The sequence below is a fragment of the Rhopalosiphum padi genome, chromosome 4, assembly GCF_020882245.1.
Source record: "Rhopalosiphum padi isolate XX-2018 chromosome 4, ASM2088224v1, whole genome shotgun sequence".
NCBI classification, from domain to species: domain Eukaryota; kingdom Metazoa; phylum Arthropoda; class Insecta; order Hemiptera; family Aphididae; genus Rhopalosiphum; species Rhopalosiphum padi.
Window position 1 is genome coordinate 44,983,914 of NC_083600.1, and position 18,185 is coordinate 45,002,098.

Below are 18,185 nucleotides of genomic sequence, written 5' to 3' on the forward strand. Positions count from 1 at the left end.
AAAATGTTATTTTTTACTACCTATTATACATGTTCTAAATATTTTGTATAATTATTAATCGTATTAGAATAACATATTTACGCCATGATATTTAGATCACATAAAAATATTTATTTAAGTTAGTAGGTCATCTAAACATTGATAGTCGTTTTTGGAGAACACGAAAGAGATGTATATTAAATAGTAATGTATTATACCATTTAAATATCGATTATAATACAGTGAAACATAGATGTTTAGTAAGAGAAAGGTAAGTAAAAACGAATTGTTCTAATGATTAAAATCCCATAATTTAACAATAGTAGTAACAATTTATTTTTGTTTCAAATTAATTAACAATTAGACTGGACAAATTTAGAAAATTCAACATTATAAAAATTAAAACATGGAAAAGTGGAAAAGTAGATATAACAGCTGTTCTGTAGGAATTTAGTGTAACTATACTACCTACGTAGTCTCTGAGGCATTGTTATTTATAATGGATGTGTTTTAAATGTATTTTAATTCAAAAAATAATTGTATACAAATCGTAATACTTACGAGTACAATATGAATAAAAACAATTCTGAGCGTAGATAGTTTACTTTTTGGTAAATAAGGTTAACAGTTATTTTGATAATATTATTCAAATTTTCAAATCCTTCTATGAGATAATTTTGTAAAGCACTAATAATTTTTAATGTTGACCACACTAAAAACCAACTATATCTAATTTGCTACAAGAAATTTCCATTAAAGTCGATGATATGATAGGAGCATTTACCTATTGTTTTTCTTCGAGAATAAAAAGTGTCTTTCTAGACAAATAATAAAAAATTAATCATAATAAAATCAAAATATTCATCGATACGTTCAGAATTTAAAACACATATTATAAACGTATTTACTTGTTTAAACATTTTTTTAGACATAACATGATTTTTATATTTCTCGTAATATTACTTATTAGATGATTTATTATTATTCAGATACATTATACATAATAAAAACATTAAGAGAAACTTTTACGTACAAATTGTTTACTAGCCTCCCATTTATTATTAAAAGGTTCATTTTATAGACTTTGAATACTAAAATGGTACTAATTTTATGTTGGCCGTTGAGCAGGTACTTCGTACTACAAGTACTACTTTCGTATTTGTGTAGTTGTGGGGCATCGATGCGCAATTAAAGATAAAATCAATTTGACCTATGACTATAATATAAATCATTTGATTGTCATAATAAATTTTTAAAATAATATTACACATTAAACTATAGATAAAATCTATTTTTATAATTGTAAATAATTATTTTAAGCACGTATTGTATTGAAAAACAATACATATTTTAATATTATTATAATCGATGTAAGGCATAGTAATGATGCAAATATGTAATTGAAATTCAAGTTTATTCAGCACATAATCTGCAACGATACTACTCGCCACTCGGTGTATATAAATGAATATTTAAATTTTACCCGGTTGATATTATTACCACAGATAATATTAAATTTAGAAACGCTATTACGTGTGTATAGGTATTTCTGTTTACCAAATTAATACGTAATCGATTAATATTTTTACGAGCACTGAATCCGTAATTTGGCGTAACCAAAAAAATATTACTGAAAACATTTTATTTTTTACCTGCCACAAATGAATTCACAATTATTATTACATGTATATATAGATATAAATAGTTATAACTATACACACGAATGAATGGTTTTGCGCGAAATTAAATTTGTTGATCAACTTGTTTGGCTGGAATGCAATACGCACGACAACTCACCGGCAGCGCGCCTATATAAACCGACCTTGTTGGCTGTTTATATTTATATATTATTATATATTTAATGCGCCTGAACTAAGAAATGAAATGACATCGAATTAGCAAATCCGTTCTGTAATGCTTTCGATTCGTTTGAATGTACACTACACACATCCACATATAAATAAATATATATATATGTATATTTTAAATATATTATTACTATATTACTCGTCTGTCCGCAGCATGGCGTTCTCTCGAGGTTAATGTCCTATAGCCGCGGTGTACAAAATATAACACTGGCGAGTTATATATTATTATTTCGTTTCCATTAATTCGTCTAATTAATATGTATTTCGAAGTCCGCAGACGTCTGTGCACCACTACAATAAATCAATTATCTTCCGCGGGAAACCAAACGGCACTGCAGTTTGCGTCGTGCGGTCGATGTTTAGGTAGGGTACATAATATTATTATACATGCGTTTATTATGTTATATACTATGTACAGCAACAACAACAACAACAACAATAATTCGTCCTTTCTCCGTGACGTGCAATACCGTACAACGACGTGTAATTACAGAGCATAAACGCGGAGAAAGAGAGAAAGACAGTTAAAGACATGCGCGCAATTTATATACCTACTATGTATATGAATACAAATAATATATATATTTATTCCGATAGGTGTGTGTATATGTTATATACATAATACGGTTTATATAGGTATATATATATACTACAATATTATAATAATATGTATAATATAAATGCGTAGACTACGGTCGAATGTGCACGAAAAGTCCCGTAGGTCATTTGTAAAGTTATACATTTTTAAAGAGATATGCCCACTTGAATTATAATGAGAGGTTATTTTTAACAACGTAAACGTAATACCTATTATATTAAGTACTTAAATGATACTCAATGCACATAGGTACATTATACAAATAGTGGATCGATATGTCGATAAATTATTATACAACTTTCTTATGTTCGGTATAATTTCCATAATTTTTTCTATACGTATAGTTTTTTATTCGTTTAAAATAACACAGTACTACTAGCTATATGATATAATTACATTTACGTATACCTATGCCTATGTAATCGAAAATACTTCGAATATGTAGTCACCTATTTAATGCATTACTATTCGCCAATAGGGTTTTTTTTGGTTTTTTTTTTTTTTTTTAGTAGAATCGATAAAACAAAAATTCCAAAAAAAGACATTTTCAACAAACATAAATATTTACACATAAAATATCGGTAAAATATTATAGTGGATAATGTTATAACCCGCTTAGGCGCTTACAAGGACCGTCGTAAAGTTTCATTTAAAACGTTTTAATCGCACGTCATTAGACCGATGATAGATCCAACACGATATTAACTTACAGATTATACCACTCGATAAACACCATAAAATAAAGCACAGTTGAAAATAATGTACAAGTAGGTAACTATATATATAATAATAGTTAACATAAAAAATTCGTATATTTAGTTAACGATTTGTTTTCTACCAACATAATCTTGTAATTCATCCTAAAAACTAATTGGCGTAAGATATAAAATATAATATGATATTCACGTTGTAATGTTATGGCCGTAACGAATATATTTTAGCAGTATTAAATCGATTAGTGCGCGATAGAAAATTAGTAAAAAAAACCATTTATACAGTAAGATCGTAAGAAACGCACGAAGTAAAAATATCTTATTCGAGAGTATATAAATATAGCTTTACGAATCGCGTACATGTGAATAATAACAGCAGCATGCGCAAAAACCGGGGGAAGCCTTTTTAGTTTATTGGCGGGCGCCCCTTTTGTCGAAGTCCATTGTTCAGTCAAAACGCGCATACGAGTACTACGTGTCTACCTACCTATATATATATACCAGTTATACCGCAGGGGTACCATATAGGCACGCAAAATGTGCGTTTGTTTGTCACTGGGGGTGCGCAACATTTCTTATAAATTGAAGCAATGAACAGATTTACTATATAAAGGTGTAGGGTTGTATTCGAGGGGAAGAATATTCGTACATACACAGGGTGTAACAGAAACGACTGATAAATGTAAGTATAAACATCAATGTAATAACTTATGTTCCAATCGATAGTTTAAAAAAAAAATGTCGTTACGATCATCAATAATCAAAACAGTTAAATTATTATAATTTTTTATTTTAATATATATGAAAAATATTTAAACTTATGCATAATAAGTCCATTCCATTTTTCAGCTCTTTATATTACACCCTGTACGCATCTATTATACTATATAGTATATGCGTGTACTTGCGTATACGCTAAAGTCGCTATACAAAAAAAACGGTCGACAGAAAAAAATATTATATTATACGTACAGCCTCCCTCGGACGATGACGTGCGTATTATTATTATGTAGGACGTGTGCCAATTTCAAACACTACCATTGCGCGCGTTTTATGAAATTACTATAGCATTAGATATTATAATAATATTATCATAAATTTTAGATTTTAAGCAGAATGACAACATTTTTTTTTTTTTATAATTTTCTAGACATGATAAAATTTAAAAATATTTAATTTATTTTTGAGCTAATAAATTATAAACATATAGTCATTGTTTACTTTTTAGTCTTTATTTATCTCCTGCAGCATGATAACTTTTTTTGTTTTTTTTTTTGAGTAAAGTAGCATATTTAATATAAGCTAGATGTATATACCTATTTATGCTAAGATTTGACAAACCATCATCGCTCAGATTCTTTTTTTATTAATATAATTTAATTTAAATTTAATACACCCGTTACAGTTACCTATTCAATGACGAGGTACCTTGACGCCTACTATACAGTAAAACGAAAATTTTTTTTTATTGTGACTCACAGTATCGTAAACCAATGGGATCTGAAGAAGTTTTTCAATTGTATTTATATAATATTATATTAAATAATAACAATTATTATAAATCGATTAAACACATTTTTCAGTTTTAGGTACTAGCTAGGGATAAGTTGCTATTAACATTTTTAATAGTATACATACACTTTATATAATTATATCTTCGACCGTTTATTAATTGTTGTGATACGCGTACTATATAATATTATAATACACTGCAGTGCTGCACTACATATATAATTATGACGACAGGAATCGGCAATGTAAACCTATTTCGAGAAAAGTTCTCTGTTTCGAGTGCGATACCGTTAAACTCGAATAGTATTCGTCAGATCACCGACAAGGAGAGTCATGGTTTGAACAAGACTTGTAAAGGCTATAAGCGAGAGAATAATAATAGAATAAAAACAAAAAAGAATAACTGGTTTTTGTTTAGCGTGTCTTTGTGAAAAAAATTGATGGCGTGCTAACGCTCTATTATTATGATTTGGGTTTTTGAATATTATAGCAGAAACACTTTTCCAAACCATTATTTGTCTCGCACAGTAGTTATATTGTACATCCACTGCGCTCCGACTGTACACATTACATCGTCCTATATGGATACGAAGTACGTGAGTACTGCAGTAATGAGTAATGACTAATGTCACGGCTCGGTTTAAACGTTCATCGTTCATTCCTAGTGAAATAATACGATAATAATATGGCGTATAAACAATTAAACTATAACGGAGATAAAAACGCCGATCCTGCTACAGAGACGCCTATCCGTTATTTACACATTATAATTCTATAATACCACACGCGTGATAAAACCGTTCAAAGTCTATACGATCCAGTCCATCGTAGATTCATACATACAGATACCGTGATAATATTGACAAATATTATAATATTAATATAATGATAACGCGACTATACGTAACGCACAGCGCGTAAAACATGTAGCCTATGAGATGTGCGAAATGAACACGTCATAATATCGCGATCCCCGAGCAGCGGCAGTGCGAATTCGACAATTTGTCGGATATTTTATTAAACAATTTTGTTTGTACAACATCAGCGCGGCGCGGAATGAACAACTATACTGACTGTACATAATATACACATAATATATTATTATAAAGATATAACTTAATAAAAAAACATACGCGCTGTAAACGTCGGAAATCGACTACACCCTTTCTCCGTAGCCACAACGTATAATAATATTACACATTATTATTATTATTATAGGTACCAGCTCAATAATAACAATTGTTATTGTTATTCGTAGAAATGCTTTACGCAGTGAATCATTATTGTACTACACCCAGTCATCTCGTTTAAATCGTCGACTGTATCGACTTTCTGATTTTTTAAATCCCCGTTTGACGTAATTTTTTGTATAAACACTTCTTTACTTTTACACTCACACAATATTATCCGATGGTCAAAACGGACCACTGAACTCGATGAAATAAAAAATAAAAATAAAACAGTCAATATACTGCCATGGCCTCCTACCCTAGATAGTTCCAGAAGACAAGAAACCATACTAAATCGCCTCAGAATAGGATACACATTAATGACCCGTCAACACTTAATGACTAAAGAAGAGGCTCTCGAATGTCCCTCATGTGGTGTTCAAAGTAATAATTATTATTACCGTCAAGCACATCCTCGCCGAATGCCGCAATTTCCAGAGCTACCGAGAAAACATAGGTATACTACGCTCCGCACATTTATATAATAAATCCTCAGTCCGGAGCAAAGTCAACACAAAATCTTTCAATGTTCTTAAAAAAATCCAAATTGTTTAATACAATATGAATGTTTAATTTTAATTTTTAGGTTAAGCAATAATATAATTATATACTATATGTACCATAATGATGTCAGACCAATGGCCACAGCCGCCGCGGGTCTTTAATTAATAATAAAAAAAAAAAAAAATATCCGGTAATGTAGCTTTGCCGTTGACTGTACAATATTGCGGTGACGGTTAGCCGCAGATAACAATAAAAATCACCCTGTATAATATTGTATTATTACGCACGTGTTTGATAATATTTATACAATGCAATATTGATCGTAGGTCGGACGGTTTACACACATTTAACTTGTGCGTAAAGAGTAATATGTATTGAATTATGTGTTCGTGTTTTATCGCGTTTTAGACGAATAATATTATAATAATATAGATATAACATACTTTATAGGTATATATGTGCGAGCTCGTTGCAATAACGGTTCGGCTGGCAAGCGGACATTGGAATATGCGAATGTGGGCATTTTTAAGGTCATTTGAATTATTTGCACACTAATTAAACGGTACATATACGCGCGTGTATTTAATAATGCTCGTTTACTAAATACACTACGTGGACGAGTAAACTCGCGTGTAATACCTACACGACGTTATGTCACGTTAATTAACCGTCTCGCGTGGGTGGTGGCGAAGTATTAACCTATATAGCTCGTATAAACTATCTTAAAAGTGAAGACGCCGCCGATATAGTAGGCGCACTGCACGTATATAGTACGTACGCCGCAGGTAGGTACATATTAATCATATTTCAGTCGTGTACACACAAATTATTGCATATTATTATTTATGTCTAAAATATTATTGCATATAGTCCTTACTGCTTTACGGATGTAATAATATTATTATCGAAACACCGCGATACGTCATCGATGAGCGTTGATTAACGATCGGTTGAATTTGGCGCGTATATACCGCGGGGACACGACGTATAATAACTGCCCATATTATAATATATTATATTATATAGTTTTAGTGAAATCTATTACCGTCCACATAATTTTTTACGACGGATTGTCTCTCGTCGAAAACCACGAACGTCCGTGCTGCGCCACAATCTTCGACGTATTCGTCAATATAAAATAATAATATAATTTATACTTGCGCATAATTTTATACCATCATAAAACACATTTCGCGCGTGTGCACTTAAAATCTTTCACGTCTTCCGGCGCGTACCCACTTTCGACGGCTGGTCGCTTTTTCGCCGTCCGCTGAAAATTACGTAAACGCCGCCGCGAGAAACGCGAACGCGTTTTCCCGTTTTGCCGGCAAAAACGGTCGAATTCGCTTTCGGCCGGTCCTTATCGGGATATAATAGGTGTAGGTACCCGACGTATATTACATTGGCTGTTTTGCACGGTTTATTGGAAATTATTACACACGCGGTGCAACAGTCCGACAGTAAAATAACATATATAATAATATTATTATCACCGTGTCGCCGCCCGTCCCATCATCGTCCGAGAGTCGGCGGCGGAGAGAAATTCGCTGCACTTTTACCCGATGACGGTAGCCGACTGTAATAAATAATATTAATACCTATATTATGTTGTGTGAAGAATAAAAATAAAAAAAAAATAACACTTATAATAAGTAATAACACACGCGCGTCGGGCGTGTATCATTTTTTGAAAGCGATCCGTCGATCGCTATCATACACGTCGACCATAATAGTAATAATAATATTATATTATACCCTCCAATACGTATATATATTTAATATATAAATATAATGTAATACTGCGTGCCGCGACCGCAGATATATAAAAATACGTTTTTTTTTTTTTTTTAACATATCCGTGGCCGCGACGAATATTTATCGCTCCTAACCGGTTTCCGCGATCGACAATAATAATAACAACACAATATTAATATCGAAAACATCGCGGTGTTTGAATTTCAACGTTCGTATCATTTTCTTCTCCGTTTCCGACGAGTTTGGAATCGTGCGTAGAAAGAGGGCGGATTTCGTGTGTCAACGTCGTCATTAAATTTAATATTATGGAGTACTTACTTACAGCTCTGAGCGAGTCACGATAAAAAGCCTATATGAGATCAACTGATGTATTATTATTTCCGCGTAGATGACTTTTCGTTATATTATACACCGTAATAAATCCACTAGGATAAACTGAATACCTTGAGGTATAACAAATCCTCATATAATAGTTTCGGTTTGTCACGATTTTCAAACGGTCGTCGGAATAAAACGAAAATCGTACTATGGGTTTCGGATTTATCATCGTCGTGATTAACGTGCGAATAGCTGGACACCGAGAACTCAAAATGTCGATTTCGTTTAAATCTTCCCAACTAATTTGTCAATCCGGTCTACAGACTTTGAAAACTCAAGACGCATAAGATGCAACAAAGTAATTTTTCTTCTACCGATGCGACAACTACGGAGCCTACGCGAGAAACGAAACAAGCCTTAACATTACAAATAGTTAGTTGGAAAAAGGTACGTGAAATCAAAGTCGACATTTTCAGTTCTCGGTGTCCAGTTTTTCCAGCATCGCCAGAACGTCACGAGTGGAGAAATGTTTGTTGTCTGGGTACTATTTTTACGCGCGGAAAGTATGTTATAACGGAAACGCTGAACGCCTGTAAGACGACATATATACGTACGAGCGATTTCCCATTACAAGCCACGATAAAGTCTTACCCGCAATAACACAACCCGAAAACCGTTAAGTTTTTTAAGCCGAATAGGTTTAAAAATACACGAAACGGCTATTTGAGTGCTAATATTGTAAAGAATATCGCAGCGATCTCTTTATATGTATATACGATACACCTTCAAGTACGACGACTGTACACTGTACCAATTCCACTATATTAACGTAATACAATCAGACTAGTATATGTGTATGTGTGTGTGTGTGTGTGTGTGTGTGTGTGTGTGTGTGTGTGTGTGTGTGTGTGTGTGTGTGTGTGTGTGTGTGTGTGTGTGTGTGTGCAAGAAAAATAGAGGAAGAAAAATTAACCAAATTATAGAATAGTCATTGCACAAAAACCAAATGATAAAAAAAAATAATAATAGTTTAAGTCGCGCGTATATGATGTAAATTATTAATGTGTATTGCAATAGAGTGCTTTAATAATTATTTGTGCGGGAAAGCGAACGTACCTGCGACCTATGCGAGTATTTTTAATTTCGTTCGAAAACCATCGACTACAATTATTCTAACTATACTATATTATAATAATTTGTGCGTTACACGGTGCGTGTGTGAAGGTACCGTTTTTAATCTACGTTTGTTTTCGAGTATTATTATTTTTTTTTAACGTTTTATTGTTATTTTGTTTTCACCAACAGTTTTATCAAATATAAACTCGCCGTATGAATGTAATACCATTGTATAATTAAAAACGATTACTATGTGAATATTATTTGCATAGATACTATTACAATGAATTATTTTAATTAACTTAAAAAGAAAGATGGATTATTTGAATGTCATGTTATGATCAATAAGTACATAAAAGTTCCGAGTGCAATCGTTAAGCGATAACATGTTAGATAGGTAATATTATTAAGTGTAGTCTAATTGATCGTGGCCGCGGCTATCGGCTATCATATCTAATATGAAACCGATTAAATCGATCTTAGTGCATCGTCATTCACCGTAGTAATGTTGTATTAATTAAGTGAAATTGCTCACTTTATATAGTGAAAATTAAATTTTACTAAACAGTACCGAAAAATGTTTTACCCTTTTTCGCGAAACGGAGAAAATTAAGTTTATTCTCATTACTCATTTATCATTGCGAATCTTTTAATTTTAAATTTTTAAATTATTCTTACAACAAAATCTGTATATAATAATATTTTAATATTATATATTACATAAGCACATATTTTAGTTATTTGTTTTTTTTAGAATTTATTTATTTAATAGTAAAATCACTTTATTACTAAATGTTTAAATCAATTTAACAAATAAATATTCAAAATACCAACTTAGAAATAAACTTACAAGATAATTAGGTAATGATATTAATATTATTATCGTACAATTTAATATTATTCTTATTTTATATTTAAATATATGTTATTTTTATCATACATAATAAATTATCATTTAAATTTAATAATAACTTGATGGACAAGATTTTCATTAAATAATCTGAGTAGTGTTGAGTAATTTTATAGTAAAAATATAGAATCAATATAAAAGTTGTTCAAAGTACTAATTTAATCTATAACTACATATTTCCATTCAACATATTATATTTTTTTAAATAAATTATTACCTAATAATTTATATTATTAAATGTGCTAAAAAAAAAGAAATACTAAAAAAGAAATGTGCTTACAGTAAAGTATTAATTATTATTACAGATTTTATACTAAATAATATAATGTTTAGAAAAAATGTAAATTGTCTCAGTGGTATAGAAAAACAATGAATCATAAATATGTTTAAGATTTTAGGTTGTTATGGTAACGCATTTATAATATGTGTTGGTTGCTAGGGACAACCTAAGAATATTTAACGTGAAATTATTATACTATGCATAACTGCATAAGTTACTCATTAGACATTGTGAAAAAAGAATATTTTACCCATTCCAAAAACAATGTTAATAGACAAATGAAATATTACACATTTAGATAAAATTATAGAATTAATTTTTAATGTAAAAATATATTTTCCATTTTCTATATTAGACTGTTTTTTTTTTTTCATAAAAATGTGGAACCATTTCATTAAGTGGCCGTCCGGCCGTTTCGTCGTGATATAATGACATGAGCGAATTCACTAAGTGAATGCAAGACAGTGATGTAACAGTGAAGTGACGTTCATAATATTATACATATCATTATATTCTATCCGTCAGTAATATTAATAGTTCAGTGTAGGTCGTATATTAATATATTAAATTAAATCATTTAAATCCCAAACATACGTTCTCGTAATGGGTATACTTTTGACGGCGCACGACGAATATTATAGGTAACAACAAACGCGTACAGCCAACCACACCTTACGTAGGTGCCTATATGTTTTGTGCGTCGTGTTTTTTTTTAAACGCCAAACGACTCGAATGTATAAACACCTCACGCCGTATAATAAGTTCACGGTTGGTATTACAACGATACACTGCAGGTATATAATAATATTATTATCATGTGCGTAAAATAAAAACGAACGTTTACGCGCATACTATTATTTTAAATTATAATAATATATATATATATATATATAGGTAGGTAGCTGGTACGTGAACGTTTGAGTTTGAGTTGGACGTTTTTCAAAAATATTATAATAATCATATACGTCCGCCCCGTGTACGCGCAGCTTATATACGCACAGTCGTGGTTAAACACTAAACGTGTCTTTCACGGCACGCTGAACACTATATTAGCGGTATTACTCGTTCGAGTCGTCGAGAAGGGAGTTTACCAATTGCGCTTAAAATTACCTTTTCATATACCAATTGCGCTCGAAACATTTTAGGGTCGATATACCAATTGCGCTCTAAAAATGTTAGGGTCGATAGACCAATTGCGCTCAATACATTTTACATTACCTAAGGAAAACTTAATAACCGATTTTTTTGCGAGTTAAAAGTAAAAGTCTTCCAAGTCGGTGAAACGTATAGGCTTTATACAGTTGAGTTAATGAAAATTATAATAAAATAATATTAATAATAATAAGAGACTAGGTGTTTAAATCATAAAGATATAATAATAATAATAAGATTTTGAGTTTAAGGTAATCATGATGTCTATATTTTGCACGTTTTAAGAATGATAATAATTTTTTTAATAATAATTTGAGCATGGCAATTAGAATAATATAATTTGAATACAAACGCAATTGATATATTGACCGTAAAATATAAAGAGCGCAATTGGTACACTAACCGAAAAATATAAGAGGCGCAATTGGTCCATGCCCGTCGAGAATCGGTAGAAAGATCGATATTACGAGTGGACTGGAAAGGTCCTCGTACACACGTGTGTGTGCAGCACTGACCGTTTAAAACGTCTAGTAGTTGACTATAGTTCAAACAAATTAGGCATTTCTACTGGAAAAAAAAATAATATTATAATGGATTATAACGTTTCGTTGAACGCACGCTATCGCGGTGTGACGTGCGGGATTGCGCCAAACAGTAAGTTTGTATGTATAATTTCACATTTTCACAATATTGATACGATCTGAAGTCGTAACAGACCGACGACGTGATACCAACGCGCGGAACCACTCGTACAGAGTTACAAATTAACAATTTAAATAATTACATATAATTCCAATGTAGTATAATATATAGTTTAATTTTCTTTAAAATAATATATTTTCGAAATATGTACCTCTGTTTAAGATCCATCACGATATAGAACGTTTTGTCTAACGGTTTTTATTTTTTCCTTGTCGACAATGCTGTTTTCGTTCTTCAAATTAACTGATCTATATTTTATTGGATACGATTTCTGAAAACAAAATTTGAACTCATTCTTAATTTTACTTTAAAAGTTTAGAGCAATATTGAAAGATATCAAAAATACTGGATTGTTTTTTTTTTATTATTATGAAATTTAGTTACTTCTAAACAAAAAAAGTATTTGTTAGGTATTTTGAATATTTCTAAAAATAAATTATATTTATATTCAATTACAGATGGCAACAAATACTTAATTACATTTGAAAAGTATTCTTAGCAGAATTGATTAAGACCATAAAAACTTAAAATGTTTTTTCTAGAAGAGTATAAAATATATCTTTATTTTATATGATATAAATAAAAAGAGCCAACGGCACGTAGTGTTCCCAAGCGGTCACCCATCCAAGTACTAACTACGCCCGACGTTGCTTAACTTCAGTGATCGGACGAGAACTGGTGTATTCAACGTGGTATGGTCGTTGGCGAAGAAATTATAGACTTCAATTGTTATTAAATATAGTTTTAAAATATTTGAATTTTGTCGTGATTATAAATTAAATTAATAATAATTATTAATTATTACTAGTAATAATGTATTGATTACATTTTTTTTCATTACATAATAAATTATTTTTAAAAACCTATAGAATTAACATAATTGATTGAAGTTTTTAATCCAATATAATCGGCAAATGGTAATATTATAAATTATAATATACCTACTGATTTGATTGGTAGTTTGTTTACTTAAGAAACCTACGAAAGAAATATTTCAATCTTTATAAGTATTTCAATTAAGATCGAAAAAAATTAATTCTCTATGTATAAAGTTCTTGCTTTTTACTGACTGTCAAGAAATAGGTACCTACACGTAGCATATTTTATACAATAATAGATAGAAACTTGGAATTTTGACAGTATACCTTCGTTTAATAATGTAAGTGAACACTAAGAAACAATATTCACAAAGGGATAATCAACCAGGCTAACCATGAAAAATAATAATTATATTGTTTAAGTAGAGTTGCCACCGATTACAAAAAATTACAGTAATTTAATATAAAACATTGACTGTTTTTTTTTTTTTTTTTTTTTTTTAGAAACTCGTTGTATTAGTATAAGTATAATTACTATTAACTTTGTAGCGATCGTTATTTTGCTGTTATTTAAAATAGCTTAAAGCTTCTCTATATTGAAACAGTACCTAATAATTGTACGACAACGGTTTACTAAAATATGTCTACTAGTGACAAAAGATACGCAAAGTAAAACTCTTAAATGGCTAAATTTATAGGTATGCTATATTATGTACCAATGGCCAATGGGCAATGGAGAAACAGTTTATTTATTATTTATAATACAAGTGAAACTGTGTAAATTTCCACACCACCTTAGATTTTATATCGAATAACAATCCCTAGTAAATATATTACCGGATATGTTATTTATAAAATCATGAGGTATTACACATAATGGCGCGTTTTTTTTATCGTGGTTTCCCGACGTAGGCCTAATCCACGTATACTAAGTAAACTTAATAAAAATTACAATCACATGCATATTGCATACTAAATTATAACTTTAAAAAAAAAATACATATAAACTTAATACTAATTAATACCTATTTAACACCGGATTTAATTTGCTTTCGCTTTTATTACACAAAAGGGGCCGTTACTCTGTGTTAAATGTTGACGTATCTATATCGATCGTAATGATCGTATATTATCCGATCTTGATTGAATTTGAATTATATTTGTATTAATTTTATTGAATCAGAACGGTGTAATTAATAAAAACAACATTGTGGTGTTTACTCAAATTTCAGAGAAAACTAAAAAAATATACTAAAAATTATAAAGCATATTACCAACTTTTCATTTTTTCAATATAATAATATATACGCGGTTATTCGAAACCATAACACAAACAATGAGTTGGAACATTTCCACGTCTTTCGGTACGCTATTGAACAATCTTAATTGTAATAAACATTAAAATAAATAACACTTATTGAACTAGTTTGATATAGATTGAAATAACTATAAAAAAAAAAAAATGTTAAGAAAATAAAGAATAAAAAATAATTATATTATAACTTCGTGCCTGACACGTGTACAAATAAACGAATTGAATTTGCAAACTAAATAAATCAAAAAGTTACAGTTTATTAATAAAATAATAAAATACACAAACGTTGTCAAGAAAGCTGGATGTGCATATAAACTTATTTATGTATATTATTATTTTACATAATATTATACAATATTCGAGCCAGATTAAATATATATTTATTTAGATTTTATTTCCGATTTCTAACATGATATAAGACTTGTAATATTGTATTCTTTTCAATAAAAAAATATTCTTGTAGTAGGGAATCACATGTTCCAATTCTCGTAATAATTTTATTTTAATAACAATAAATCAATGCTCTAAAATCATTGTGTATTAATTTTATTGTTTGAAAATCGAATCTAAAAATAAAATATTACTTTAGAATGGATATTTTTTTTTTTTTATTAAAAATTAGGTATTTCAAAAAAAAAACTCGTTTGGATGTGTAACGTCGCGGTAATTGATTTCGCAGTACTTCCGCGAGCCGAAATATATACATATATATACATTATAATCTATAATCCATATTATATAAAATATAAGTATCTATTGAAAAAAAAATGTTGTTTTTTGAAAAAGAACATACAGAAAACCAATTTTAGGAATGATAGAAAATATTCAAATATCAGTATAATTATAAATTTATTTTTTTTTTTTTTTAAATCGTATTTTTAAGCACATTTAATTAAGGCTTAACCACCACAATTCTAATTTGAAACATAAAACAGGAAAGAACGCCACCACGAAGACCGCGAAAATATTTAAATGTAAACTACGTTTATAAAAATAGAGCCTTAGTCATGCAATACTATATGCTCAACAGTAACTGTTGTAGTATTTCAAACGTTACAGGGAATATTATTATTTTTTAAAAAATTATGAAATATTACCCAAACAGATTCAATCGATCGTCAACCTCAAACAGAGATTCGGTTTTTCTTAATTTATTCGTGAATAATTTGTGTATTAAAAATTAATTATTTTTCATTGTCTAATTGTAAATTAATTACGAGAAATATTTAGTTTAATAAATTATTTAAAACAAAAATTTGTGTATAGATATCACCTTAAATGGTGGAAAAACGGTCATATGTAAAATAAAAACATTTGGTACTGTAAGACATCTGTTTAGCTTATTCTGTCATATTTAATTTGAATTTGTTATTATTTTATAAGCATTCGCAAATATTATTAAACCCGGTTTGGCGGTTTATTATTAGATCTTTATATGATTCTTTATGCATAATATGAAAATAACAATTTACTTGATATTAAAATATTTGAAAGGTCAATTTTTTTGTTTTTTTGGATAATACAACTATACTAGTTAGTGAAAACCAGAACTAATTACTAAATTAATTAAAATTGTGTCAGATGTAAGTAAGATGATTTAATCTTTAACGAAAATTCTTTCGAAATTAATTTTATAAAATAATATAATGCTGTTTTCTCTTTTCAATTTTTATAGTTGAACATTTTTAGGTAAAAGGATATAAAATTGCATGATACTAAATATTTTAAATAATAATATTCTAACTTCTAACCACGGGCGAGAGTACGGAGACAGCAGAGGTCCTTATTATCCTTATGTCGCCTACAAAAACAGAGTCTGCACACGCTTATGCTTGTAACTGTATAATATGGTGTGTATGTATATTGAGTCTATGCAGACTCCATAAAATACCTAGAGTTTTAATTGATTGATATTTAAAATGGAATATTCACAACGGAATAACAGTTAAAAAATAAATAAAAGTAAGTTTTATAAATTTAAAACTCTAATCAATATTTTGTTATCTAACATAGTAACATGGATGGGTTTTTGTGTATTGGAACATTTATTTTTAATAAATAGAATATTCACTAGGTGTAGATTTTATGTTATACATTTAAAAATGCTTAGATCAACATAACCTTTTTTTTTAAACCTTTTTTTTATTAGCTTCTAGTGTAATTATTATAGCTCAACAATTATATAACATACACAAAACATGAAAATACAATACAAAGTAATAGTATAGTGAACATAATATTTTAGATAATATTATAAAATAGTGTTAAAGATGAAATGGATCGAAGACCCACGAAATGAACAAGTTACAGATAACATAATAATATACGGTGATTAAAAATGTTGTATTAATTTAGTTAATGAAGCATCATGAATAATGTTTGGACTATGGAATTAGCTGTTTATTTAGAACAGCTGTAAGGAGTGTAATAAGAGAATTTATAAATGCAGATAGTTCTGAGATAATAATAACAACATTAAGTTATTTTCATAAAATTACTCTTAAAAAACTGTTTTACTCTAATACCGGCATAATATTTAACACCTGTAGTTCACTAAATCTAAAATAAATATCTAATTTCATACAAAAGAAATGTTGTGTAATGTATCAAAAAGATAGTAGTTCAAATTATAATTATAATACAGTAGCCAGTAGGTACACGTTCACAACAATGGAAAATAATTTTTTTTTTTTAAATTCTTAAATATAGAATTGAATATGATAAAAAATACTTTTATAATATTGTAATAAATCTCAGTATTCTATTAAGTGTTAATTCCAATAGTAATCAGAATTTTAATTTATATAAAATATATCAATGTATTATTATAAAACAAGATAGTTATACATTTTAAGAATTTACATAGTTTAATGTTATCATCAATTGCACACTAAATAGTGATTTTTTATGTTAATTATTAATTCGAATTTATAAATTCAATATTATTATTTTCTATTAAATTTATAATTTTAGTTTATCTTTAATTTATTGTACATTTGTACACTTTCGTGATATTTACAATCATATAATATAATATTCGATATAAATTAGGATATATTTTTATATTTAATTAGGTAATTACAAAAGCTAATTAAAGATTTTGGAGACAAACTATTTTACTTATATTGTCAATTTAAATTGTTTAGTTTTTAAAAAAAAATGTAAATATGACATAAAAATGACAGAAAATGTCCTTAAAAATTGACTCGTGTATTGGATTGTCGGTATTGTAATACCTTCTAAAATCTAACGCAGTGCAATTATTATTCAAGAAATTCCATAAGCAATTTTTAAACGACAAATTATATAAGGATAATATTAAAATAGGTACCTGGTAGATTCAAGGTACAACACCAACGTGTTGTCCAAATTTCAAATACAGTGAAACCTGTATATAACGGACAGTTGTGGAACTG

General features: G+C 29.1%; 1 long non-coding RNA gene and 1 other non-coding gene across 2 annotated transcripts; both read right to left on the reverse strand.

Moving 5' to 3' along the window:
• Nucleotides 1–874: 874 nt before the first annotated feature.
• Nucleotides 875–2,260, reverse strand: LOC132930550 (uncharacterized). The gene is made up of 3 exons (XR_009662250.1): nucleotides 1,987–2,260; nucleotides 1,701–1,919; nucleotides 875–1,631 (listed from the first exon to the last, which is right to left on the reverse strand). It is a non-coding gene; the product is annotated as an uncharacterized LOC132930550 (long non-coding RNA).
• A 10,963-nt stretch (nucleotides 2,261–13,223) lies between these two features.
• LOC132931076 (5S ribosomal RNA) lies at nucleotides 13,224–13,342 on the reverse strand. Its single transcript, XR_009662326.1, has one exon. It is a non-coding gene; the product is annotated as a 5S ribosomal RNA (ribosomal RNA).
• Nucleotides 13,343–18,185: the final 4,843 nt, after the last annotated feature.